The sequence below is a fragment of the Miniopterus natalensis genome, chromosome 16 (genome assembly GCF_054644295.1).
Source record: "Miniopterus natalensis isolate mMinNat1 chromosome 16, mMinNat1.hap1, whole genome shotgun sequence".
NCBI lineage: Eukaryota > Metazoa > Chordata > Mammalia > Chiroptera > Miniopteridae > Miniopterus > Miniopterus natalensis.
In genome coordinates this window covers 35777173-35789291 of record NC_142096.1, presented here as the reverse complement: position 1 = coordinate 35789291, position 12119 = coordinate 35777173, and the positions used below count along the sequence as shown (strand labels likewise).

Here is a 12119-nt window from a genome sequence, read left to right as displayed (position 1 = left end):
ATATGGTAAAAGGTCCCCAATGTTCCATTGCTTCTCTCCTTTACTCTGACATCCCGTGTCTAGGTTGCGAAGAGGGTGATGGGGGCCATTATGCACAAGGCACTGGGGAAAGAAAGGGAGGAAGGAGGAGAGGCCCTACAAAGTATTTACAGTCTCACGGGCACTTGTGCATCACACATATAAATGTACTACCTCTGGGGACTCCATGAAGGTTGCAGGGACGAGATGGCTCACGAGCAAGGCCCTGCAGGAACTGTAGAGCTGCGGAACATGGGGCTGGGAAAGCTGGGGAGTGCAAGGGGACGAAAGCAGAAGGCGAGTGCCCAGAGGGAGCCCTGAGAAATTGGCTCCAGAGGGCATGCTCCTGTCCCCACTGAGGACTTGTAATTCTCGGCTGAAGGGTTTGCACTGGGAACAGGAGAACCACAGGATGCCTGTACCTGAGGGACAAGTGATGCTGGAAAGTGAGCTTCAGCAAGGTGCATCTGGGCACAGGGTGGAGGGTGGGAAAAGGGGAGGTCTGGAGGTTGGGAGACCCCTGAGGAAGTGACCACAGCTTCCAGGAGGTCTGGCATCAGGGGCTGAACCCCACATTGTGGTGGTAAAATCCACTGAGTGATGACTATAGATGGCAGAAGAAATTAACAGTTTAGAAGACGGTGAAATCCCTTCATTCAGGAAAGTGAGGAGAAGCTGGGCTGGGACATGGCAAAAGAGAGACACTAGGGACTTGAGGTCTCCTGGGGAGGAGCACACATACAGTTTCCCCCTTTATCTGTGGTTTCATTTTCTGCAGTTTCAGTTACCTGTAGCCAACCATAGTCCAAAAATATTAAATGGAAGACACCAGAAATAGACAATTCATAAGTTTTAAACTGCAAGCCATTCTGAATAAAGTGATGAGATCTCTCACGGTGCTCTCATCCTGCCCAGGGACGTGAATCATCCCTTTGTCCTGTGTACTCTGCCTGCCCGTTAGTCACTTAGTCACTCAGTTATCACATCAACTGTCACGGCACCGCAGCGCTTGTTCAAGTGACCCTTATTTTACTTCATAATGGCCCCAAAGCACAAGAGTAGTGATGCTGAAAATCAGATACACCAAAGAGAAGCCAGTAAGTGCTTCCTTTAAGTGAAAAGTAAGAGTTCTCAACTTAACAACCTCCTACCACTGCTGAGTACAATACGGCAAGATATTTTGAGAGAGAGAAACCGTATTCACATAACTTTTGTTAGAGTGGATTGTTACGATTATTCTACTTTATTATTATTGCTGATCTCTTCTTCTGTCTAATTTATAAATTAAACTTTATCACAGATATGTATGGATAGGAGAAAACATAGTATATATAGTACGTATGGGGTTCAGTGCTATCGGCAGTTTTAGGCATCCGCTGGGGGGTCTTGGAACGTGCCCAGAACCTGTGTTTCCAAACGCTATGGCTCTATTAGTTTTCTACAGCTGCCGAAACAAATCACCATAAGTGCAGGGGTTTAAACAGCACACACACATTGATTCCCTCAGTTCTGTGGGTCAGAGTGAGAGGTGGCTCAGCTGGGTTCTCCACCCTGGGTGGCCCAGGCTGGATGCAAGGTGCCAGCTGGTTGGGCACTAACCAGAGGCTGTGGGAAGGACCCTCAAGCTCATTCACTCATGTCCTTGGCCAAATTAGGTTCCCTGCATTGTTTCTTTGCTGGCAATCGGCTAGGGGCCAAAAGAAAAATGAAATTATCTAATGGAATCTGAAGACGAGCAGGAGTGAAGGGAAGCGTCACCCCCAGAGCTCGTCAGCTTATGGATTATTAGAATAACAGGTTTTGAAGAGGCCAGAAACCAGAATAAACTCAGGAAACATGCCAGGTCTCAGATGCGGACAGTGTTGGGGGAGCCAGCCACCCCGCATGCTGACAGCTGCTGTCACCCTCCCCTATCCTGGCGGGGTGATTCTGCCCTCCCAAGAACCTTCCAGAAATACACAGTGCACCTTCATGGAAACCCCATCCCGCAAGGAAAGGGAGCTGAGGTCTGTGACACAGGAAATGAAAGTGGCACGCAGACCAATATACGGAGGAGCACATCGCCAATTTCCTGAAAGAAAACAGACAGCAATCACTGTGAGCATGCACCGGTTTCCAAAGCCAGTTGTTAAATATTCAAGAATTTTGCAAGCTGGTTTTTAAACTTTTTGTAGCCTGAAATTGGCCGTGGTGGGATTTCACCGGAGAAATCAATTCAGGGCTTGTTTTCCTTTGAGAAAGGTTGAACAGTAGTACATCACTGGGTCTCCATGTATTTCCAGGTAATAGGGACTATATCTCAGGAAGAAGAGATGAGACGGGTTCCACAGTGATGGCAGTCAGTTCTCTTCTTTATGTTATTAATTTTTAAAATTGGTGCAATTATAGTGATTTTTAATTTTTACATTATTTTCCAGATATAAAAATACTGACCATAAAACAAACGCCAGCCTGCTGCAAGCCCCAGTTTCAAGGCTCTCTGCCCTGGAGGCAAGTGCAGCACCCAGAGCTCCGGGCCTGCCTCCAGCTGGTCCGGGCGCAGCAGGCTCTGACGTTTGCAGGCAGACGGGAACCTCTGCCCCACGACAGGCTGCTGGTCACTGACCACGCTGCTGGGACCAGGGCCGCCCAGGCCGGCCAGACAGCTGAGGTCCTCCCCAGGTCCTCCCGAGGCTAGCACGCCTCCTTTGGGAAAGACTTTCATCAGCTGCAGACTGAGACGCAGACCTCATGCCTCATCTGCTACAATCACTATGATGAATCATACATGGGTTGTGAAGGGGCAGGAGAGCTTCTCTGGGGCCGCAGCTCTGCTCCCCGGCCAACCCTGACCTTTGTGCTGTTAGATCCAGAGAACTTTAAGGGGGTGGTGAGCGGGAAGGCCACTGAACTGCAGGCAGCAACACCCACCACCTACCCAGCCCACGGAAGGCTTTCTTATCTGTGATGCCCTGGGTAAAACACAAAATCACAGCCCATACAGCACAGACCTGAGAGGTGGGCTCCTGCCCAGGAGGCTGGATGGAGACCTGGCCATAGGCTAGCGGAGGCCCCCCAAGCAGACACTCCGATTCACCCAGCATTCACTGCGTTTCCACCTAGAACATTTCAGCATCTTTCCCCTGGCATTTCTCTAGGGGGTCAGCTCAGAGCCACACTGCCAGGGGCTTCCAGGAGTCTAATGGTGGAGACAGAGGCCCAACGCACAGCTGCCCAGCTCGAGAGAGCCTCGGCCGCCCCGCAGCCTGGGTGCCTTGCACAGAGCTGCTAATCTGTGGGCCATTTAAATTATCGGAACTTTCATAGCACTTTGGTCTTTCCATATTATATCACCATGCCATGTTAACAATTTGTCTCCTGTCCTTCTGTCCCGTAAAGTGGGCCTTTTTAACCACCACTGTGGTGTTTAAGTGGCTGAATAATAAATTCTCTGCATATGCTAATTTCCTTCAGCATTCCCGTGTTCTGCGACACTGAAGCTGTTTCTGATTTGTCACTGTGATAAAGACCACTACCGCCAACATCTTTGTGCGTAAGCACAGCGGGGTTCTGAAAAATAACACTGAGACAAGCCTCCCTGTTTTCAGTTGTTACAAACTCCCAGAATACCTGTCACTTGGTCACATGTGGTGTCATCCCTGACGTGGGGAAATGAGAACACCAGAAACCCAGCAGATAGCAGTCAACACAAAGGAGGGAGCTAGTGTCCAGTCTATCAACTCAGCCTGAAAAATTGAAGAGGCAGCTAACATCATTCTCAAGTATCATGAACGAGGCAGCAGGAATGCCGGGGTCTCAAGGACCCACCTATCATCTCTCTTACCATCACCACTGCCCGGAGCACTCAGATCCTTCTGACATAGCCCAGGAGACAGCCATATGCAAAGTTTGGGAAAACAGCAGTCTAGGAGCTTGATCTGGGGTCAAGAGGCCTTACCTCAGGACAGGGACCCTGGATTTGAGGCCAGCCGAGTTGGCACTGACTCTCCATGAGTCTTTCGACCTCTCTGAGCTTCTGCTTTTCCATCCAGAGGGAAGTGGGGTGATAACCAGATGGTGTCTGAGGTCCCCTCTCTGATGGTCTCTGAGGCTCTGAAACCCAAGCCAAAAGAAGGGAGCTGCCAACCCAGGAAAAGCAGGTGCCCATTCTCACCTGGACTGGGACCCTTTGTGCTTCAGACCCCGAAGCACGGGAGATCTGATTCTGGAAACTACCACTGTCTGGCCAAGACAGCTGCTTCATGTCCCCCGTGTGGACAATATGCCCAGTTCTCCCCAATAGACTGCAAGTGAAAGGCCTACTTGCCACTCACAGGACAAGGGATTTAAGACGTGTTTGCCTGCTCTGCCAGCTGGACAGACTTCGAGGTCTTTGAAGTATGGCAGCCCAACTACATGGAGAGACCTGAGTCTTCCGATGCATAAAGAAACACCACCCACTGGCCAGAACCACCCCCCATGAGCTATTATGTAAGAAATAGACATCTTTTGTGCTGAGCTACTAAACATTGAGGTTTATTTGTTCCAGCATCTAGAGCTACTCAAAAGAAACAGTCCCACCATTTGTTGTTGACACTGGATGAGGTAACTGAGATGCCAAGGGATAGATTAAACTGGACAGAACTGCACTGCCCGTGAAGTGCTGATTCTCAGTATCTCCTTGAATAGTGTCCCAGGTCTATAATCTCGCCTACTGCCCAGCCACTGACATGCTAAGAGGGCTGCAAGCGCCCTGGGAGTCCAGGGGAAAAACGCTCAGGGGGACAGACTCTGAAAAGTACCAAGCACTCTAGAAATAACTACGTCGCACTTGTCGTCTGTTTCCTGTCCACTGTCCCTTTTCTTAGCCAGGTTCAGTCCACCCAGAATTTCATTTTCTATGGAAATAGAGAAGGCAAATAAGAGTAGCAGATATCCCCAACCATTCTCGAAGCCTTCTCATTACTTTGAAATGAGCTAAAAAAAAAAAATTCTCTCCACCTCCTGGGACGCCACCTGCCCCCACTCCACCACCGTCTGCTTTCTATTCTGCTCATTCTGAGCATCACCCACAGCCAGACATGGCCAGGCTGCTTCGCAGAAGACAAAGAAGTGATCAGAAATGAGTCCTAAGCTTGACAGTGAGGCCAAATGTACAGACAGGGGCATTTCAAGGCCCTCACTTCCCTGCTCATAATTAGTCAGCTTCTAGCAATGAGGAGAATCGGAGGATGCTGCCTAACAGTGACCTTCTTGGGCAGCGCTGATGAGACAGCACCCATCACAGGACTCTAGGACTCTAGCACTGACTGAAAGCTTCAAAACACTAGCTACTCTTCCACTTAGAGATGAGAACAAGCTCCCAGAGGAAAGATGGTCTGTCCAGCTACTCTCCGTGCATTCAATACAGACCTACTGTGTGTCACCTCGAAAAACTAGGTTCAATGAGAGCCACAGACATGTTTATTTTGGGTCCACACATTTTCAAGGGCCCACTACTCTTTGGATTCCCACTCCTCAGGGACCAACAGCTGTCACAGCAGCCAAGGTGGTCCGAACCTATGTGTACTTATATGGCTGACTCTCCCAGAAGACCGTGAGGACTTTTGTAAAGGTTTTTTCGTTCCTGTGACCCATTTAACACAGATTCTCAGGACGTGTTGCTTGAACTGAACTGAGCCAAGAGAAGGAAGGAAAAAAGGAGGGATAAGAGGGGGAGAAGGGAACACAAAAATGAACAAAACACATTTCCCGAGCCCGAGGCAATGACTGTCGGTGAATACTGAGGGTGGGTGGAAAGGTGAGTAATTACAGCAAGTGCAGGGCATCAGGCGTGTAAAATAAAGAAATAATGCAGGAGAAGCAATTAGCTTCGGCAGGAGTGTCTCCTTGCAATGTCTAGGCACGAATTAGGACCATTTGCTACACATTCCACAGCATCCTGACCTGTCTCACCATCATGAAAGGCCCATCTCCACCTCCCAACTCGCCACCAGTCTTTTCTATGCTGCGCACTGGTCGGTGTGGCTCAGTTGGTTGAGCGTCGTTGCATGCACTGAAAGGTCACTGGTTTGATTCCCAGTCAGGGCACACACCCAGGTTGTGAGTTCAATTCCCTGGTCAGGGTGCGTGTGGAAGGCAGCAGATCGATGTTTCTCTCTCTCTTTCTCTCTCTCTCTAAAATCAATAAAAAACATATTTTAAAAAAAAGATGTTATATTTGTTCTTGCTTTTTCCTCCTTGGATCAAGGGAGTATCTGCTCTGAAATGGGAAAACAAACCTACACATAAAATAGATCCAGAAACATAGAAGCACAGAACAGACTGGTGAATCTCAGAGGGAAGGCGAGTATGGGTAGGTGGGGAGAGATTAACCAAAGATCTTAGATGCATATAAGCCAACCCATGGACACAGACAATAGTGTGGAGAAGGCCTGGGCGGAGGGGCAGGCAGATGCAGGGTGGAGGGGGTCAATGGGGAAAAAAGGGGGACATCTGTAATACTTTCAACAATAAAGGTAAATTAAAAAACAACAAACAAAAAATAAATAAAATAAATCCCCCTAAACAAAATTTTATATTAAGTCTTAATTTTACATTACAAACTCCTGGGAGGAACTGATGACGATTCACTAATTAACTGGGCTTAGTGCTGTCAAGCACCACTTACCGATTGCTCCTTAGAGGAGCAAATACGGTGACTGTCACTTGGCACATTTCTAATTTGCACCCCTCTGGGGAGCCCACAAGGCTACATGCTTAGGAGTAAAGTTCTCTCTAAAGTTTCCAAGGATGAACAACCACCAGCTTCCTTAAGATAAGGGAAGGTGAGTGAGCCGAGTCACTCAACCAACAGGGGCTGCGGGTCACCTTTGTGTCTACAACTAAGGATGCGATGTGGGGAAGTGGGGGCTGGGGTAGAAACCAGGTGAGTTTCCATTAGGTCAGAATGTTTTCATGGCACTGCCTGTGCAAGAAAATACTACAGAAGCGGAGCGGACGAAGGCATCGGAACTAAACACACGTACAGAAGCACATCCACACGCACAAACCGCACGCTATTACTTCCCCACTATAAAATTAAAACAGTTGATTAAAAAAAGTTACCAAGTAGAAGTTCCCACTTTTTCACACCTTCCAACCGCATTTCCCAGAAATGTTTGTTAACAGGAAGTACGTATCTTTCTCAGAACTTCTCCCATGTGTGGAGAAGGGTGCACATGTGCTCTACTATTCCAGTTTTGACAAAACTGGTCCAATTCTATTCAAAATGTACTACAACTATTCTTCAATTAACTGATTACGGACACCTTTCCATGTTAATATATATAAATTTACCTTGTTTGTGTTTAAAATTTCTTACTTTTTGAAATAATTTCACACTCACAAAAAGAGTTAAAAAATACAATGAATTCCCATGGCCTTGCAATTTCATTTCTATATATATACATACACACACACACACACACATATATATATGTTTTTATTGATTTCGGAGAGAGGAAGGGAGCAGGACAGAAACATCAGTGATGAGAGTCATGGACAGGCCCCTTCCTGCACGCCCCCTACTGCGCATCAGGCCCACAACCCAGGCATGTGCTGTGACTGGGAATTGAACAGTGACCTCCTGGTTCATAGGTCAACTCCCAACCACTGAGCCATGAAGGCTGGGCCTTGCAATTTCTTAATAGTGATATCTTATATAATCACAATATAATTATCAAAATGTATCAGGAAATTAACATTACTATAATACATATAAATGCCTATATCATTATAAAATATATAAAATCTAAGACATTTTATAAAAAAAGAAATAAAGTAAATAGAAATAGAAGTTGTAACATTTTCTTAAAACCCTGTTGTAGGTCAAACTGTGCCCCCTGACACCAACACCTGTGAATGTGACCTTATTTGGAAATGGGGTCTTTGCAGAGGTTATCGAATGAAAACCAAGTCATTTTGGATTAGGGTGGATCTCATCCTTATAAGAAAAGGGAAGTTGGGACACAGACACACAGGAAACAAGGTCACGTGAGGATTGGAGCAGAAACCAGAGTGATCAAGTACAAGCTAAGGAAGGCCCAGCTCAGGGCTGCCAGCCACCACTGGAGCTGGAAGACAGGAAAAGAGGATTCTTCCCTAGAATTTTAGAGGAAATGGCCTTGACACCTTGATGTCAGGCTTCCAGCCTCCAGAACTGAGAAAGAACACATTTCTGTTATTTTTAGCCAGGTAATTTGGGGTACTTTGTTACAGCAGCCTTGCAAACTAATACAAACCCCGATACATCAGCCCACTGTGGACGCTCGGAGTAAAGCTGAAAGCAATGAGCAGCAAGTGGAATGCTCAGACACAGGCCTGTCTCTGACAACGTAGATCATCACACGGATCATGATCACTGAGAATTCCTGAGGAATCTCGCTATTTATAACATTGTACCCCGAGAAACGTCAAGTTTCAGCCTCGGAGTGACAAGGGGGTGGTCCACGTGCCTGGTCAGGAAGGCGAGTTCAGGCACTGATATGGGTGGTGGTCAGGATCGAAGGGGGGCATCATGGCAGCGGAGCTGTTTTGGTTTCGTAGACACTCTTCAGCGAGCAGCGTGGGTGGGTATGAAGTGTGGCGGGAGTGCCCAGAGCAGCCTTCTGCAGGGCACCTGCCCAGAGGAAACTCCCCAAGAGCACCCGGCCCACGCATTCCCCGCCAGCCTCACTCCCCTGTAGCAGGGCCCCAGTTTATTTTGACAAGACTATTTCCACCCCGCATGGGCACACAGCCCTGCAGACACCGCGGAGCCCAGCCCACCCTGGGGACCACTGTGGAAAACCCAAAGCATCACCTCCATGAGCAGCAGGCTGTGGAAACAGGGGTGCTGGTGAGCCCCCGGGACCACCCATGCTTGCGGGCAGGCAGTGAGTATGAGAAGCAGGGCTTCCGGGCAGTGGCTGCCGGTGGGCGGTGGGGGGCTACACTCAGGCCTTTGAAGCAACAAGCTTGGAAACTCTGCTTCGAGCTCCATTGAGCAAAGGAAAGAAGGCTAGGAAATACTGAAATACACCTTGTGTATTAATCAGGATTCAGCATAGGAAGAGGAAACACACTGGTATTTTAACAGGCAGAATTTCAGATAAAGAATGAACCGTTTACTGAAAAGGCCGAAGGGGGACCTGAGGTATCCGAGCAGCAGTGGGCTGCACAGAGCGAGCACAGCCCTTTAGGGATGGGGCGTGCAGTGAGATTATCAGAACTGAGAAGCCTGGAGGGCCCTGCAGAGCTCCTGCTGGGGGTGTCATCTCTGAGAGCAGCCAATGAAGCTGGTTCCCAGAGTGTGGGACAAAAAAACCTTGCAAACTGGAAGCAACTGCTGCTTTTGGGGCCAAGGGCTGCTGCCAGGGGAAGAAGTGTTGCTACAGTGACAATGTCAGGGACAGGAGGCAAATCGGAAGGGGCAAAGCCGTCCCCCTCCCCCAGCTCCCAGTCTCCTTAGGAGCAATCAGATCCGGCCACACTGGGCCAGCAGTCCTTCAGGGCCACAGTTGGTGGCCACGGACTGGCCACTGCACCCTTTATACTGGGCATGCACAGGGGCCATCATGAAATTTACAAAGAACTCATCATGTACAGACGCTGGGCCACCAGACAGGACACTGGCCAGGTGTCCTGGCTCCTCACCAGCTCTGCATACCTTCTAGCTCCGCACTAATCCCTGCAGTCTAACCATCCAGCCCACATTACTTATTTATATTGCCTGCATGGCCCCTGCAGACGCCAGAGTCTTGAGACCCCCGGCCGAAAGGAGACCAGGTAAGGGTTTGCATTGTACGTGAACTCCTTCATGCACTCAGTATACATCAGGTTCTAAGAAGACACGTGTCTTGTCCATTGCATTGTTCCCCCTACAAACTCCCAAATTGAATGGATGAACCACTTCCTTGGTTTGGGGGGCAGATGCGCACATGAGGCACTGCCCAGGTAATGTCTACATGGGATCGACAGACAAGCAGATAATCTTTTCAAGGTGGGTGCATTTCTGATGGGGTTAGCCCAGGGAGCTCCAGGAATATGGGGTAGGGGAGATGGTATGTACTGGAGGTGACATGGGAGGGGAGGGACAATAGTGAAGGCTTCCCACAGGAGGACAGGGAGGCTGAGAGACCAGGAAGGGCACACAGGCCTGTGAGTGTGACAGCGTTCCAATCTGCCAGCATTTCTGGGCAATAGATGTGTTCCTGAGTGTCTGTCCAACTCATCTTGACTTCTGCTCCTGAGACCAGACTGCCCACAGGGAAAAGTCCAGTGTTCTCAGCCCACTGCTCCCAGGCCACATGGACTTTCAGACCTCACCATTCATTACCTCCTCTTGCCACCCAACACGGGCAAAAAAAACCAAGTCTGTTCAAAAGTGTGTGGAGTGTGGTCATGGATTAGAGCTGGACCATGAGCATGAACTCAGGGTTAGTCTGATATAGCTATAAAAGAAAACCTACGGAAATATGTGTACATATGTGTATATGTAAGGGTTAGTATATACACATATATCTCATTGCTCTTTCAACTGAGAAGCCCTGGAACAATGACACCCCAGTAGCAATGAGCATATGTAGCACCAATATCTTGGTTTCTAAACTCATTCTCCAATGAAACAAACCAGAGCTCCCAGGAGAAATGGACCAATTGTAAGTTTGGGGCAGATAATACACAAGATGTATTACCTGGAGCATATATAGTGCCAGAATGTAAGAAAATGCTAAAAACAAAAAAAATTTTAAAAACACACGACAGAGGTATATCAAAAGATCAAAAGGACATAGGAGACAATTGAAATTGCTCTCAATTGCCAAAGCTAGAAAAATTTGAGCAATAAAATAAATAGGTCATATTGAATTATAATCCAAATTATGTAACAAATATTCATGAGTTCATACTGATATAAATAAGTGGGGAAGAGAGAAATCTCACATGGATAAAAATTCCAAATATTACATGTAGATTCTCCAGTCCAGGGGAACATAACCCACTCCCTTAAGTGTGGGTTATATATGGTGACATCCTTCCAAGCATAAGGAAGGGGATGGGGGCAGGGAAAGTGCCTTTAGAGTGGAGAAATCTGGCAAACAGTGCTGCAGCCAGGCAATCAAGGTTAACACTGCGATCGGTCATGTTGAGAATAAAGAGCCAGATATAATGTGATGAAAACAGCCCTTTGCCTCTGTGTTCTTCCTCCCCAAACCCATCATCCAGTGTAATGAGAAAAACGTCAGACAAATGCCAATAGGGGGTATTCTACAAAATACTAGATCAGTGCTCCTCAAGACTGTCCAGGTCATCAAAAACAAGGAACGTCTGAGAATCTGTCACAGCCTAGAGGAACCTAACGACTGAAGGTCCTGTAGTGTGCTAGATGGGGTCTTGGAACAGAAAAGGGTATCAGATAAAAACTAAGGAAAACTAAAAACATATAAACTATAATTATCAATAATTTATCACTATTGGTCACTGATTATAACAAATGTGCCGCACTGATTTAAGATGCTAGTAGTAGGGAAACCTAGATGGGAGGTATATGGGACCATTCTAAAGTAGGTTCACAATTTTTCAGTAAAATCTAAAGCTGTTCTAAAAGTAAAGTTTGTGTTTAAAAAGTGTGTGGAGGATGTGTGTAGCAGAGTGGAAGTGTAGGGGGTACAGGTAAACAATGATGACATCTGGAACCGTTTCTCTAATCTCTGTTCCTCCTGATGACTATTTTATCCTGTCCCCAATAAACTCAAACATTTGAGTAGCCTGAAAATGAAACTGGCATAAACATGAAATGTGTAAGCTGGGAGGAACTGTGGCAGCCATCCAGTCCCCTGCTTTCAATTATAGTTGGGGAAAATCAGGTTCAAAGACCCGAAGCAAATGGCTAATGAATGTGTCAGCCCAACACCCATTGGCCAAGCATCTTAGGTGTGTGTCTTCGAGGATTCACAGACAATAATGTCATTTGGCCCTCAGAACGGCCTGCTCTGCACAGGAAGGATCCCAGGCTCAGAAGTGCCAAGAGCCTTCCTCCCAGTGCAGGGCTGGCAAGTAGCAAAAGCAGAGACCTGGGCTCAGGTCCCCTTCCAGGTGCCCCG

At 47.6% G+C, this 12119-nt stretch overlaps 1 long non-coding RNA gene across 9 annotated transcripts in view; it reads right to left on the bottom strand.

Moving 5' to 3' along the window:
- LOC107539542 (uncharacterized) overlaps window positions 1–12119 on the bottom strand; it is a 301088-nt gene that overhangs the window by 162151 nt on the left and 126818 nt on the right. The gene's annotated exons all lie outside the window — the stretch shown is intronic.